Here is a 608-nt window from a genome sequence, read left to right as displayed (position 1 = left end):
AATGCATTACAATTTTTCAATGCATATTATAAATTTGTTCCTCCAGGCAATAATATATTGGCTCATTCAGAGCTTTCAATCATTTCGTACTACCAAACATTGTAGTAACAAATTCCTCATCTTTTCAATGTGCAGAAACACTTTGCACTTTTATTCATTGTATGTGTGGTTCCAATATCCACAACACATACATTTTCCTCATTCCTTTCTTGATCCAATCAAGAGTGATGATGTATTTATTTGCTTCTTTGAAGCACATATCTTTCAAGGATTAGGTATCACATGATTTATCATGATTCACATCCAATTTCCTCCATATGGTATTTAATTTGGAGATAGCATATGCCAAACAAGCATATACAATTTTATCCCATGATTTTGATAAACATATCAAAATACCTTTCATTTATAACATATGGGATAAACTTTATGGCCAAAAGCATAATATTTATTATGCCAAATTTTATTTCATGTTGATTCACATGGCCATAGTATAAGAGAGCAAATTGTGACACAATATTTATAGCATTTACCATAAAAATGCTTGTCACAATATTTCATATTTCAAATGCTCTCAAAATTTAATCATCAATTAAATACAAATATAA

The sequence above is a fragment of the Ipomoea triloba genome, chromosome 16, assembly GCF_003576645.1.
Source record: "Ipomoea triloba cultivar NCNSP0323 chromosome 16, ASM357664v1".
In the NCBI taxonomy this organism is placed as follows: domain Eukaryota; kingdom Viridiplantae; phylum Streptophyta; class Magnoliopsida; order Solanales; family Convolvulaceae; genus Ipomoea; species Ipomoea triloba.
This window is presented reverse-complemented; position numbering follows the sequence as displayed.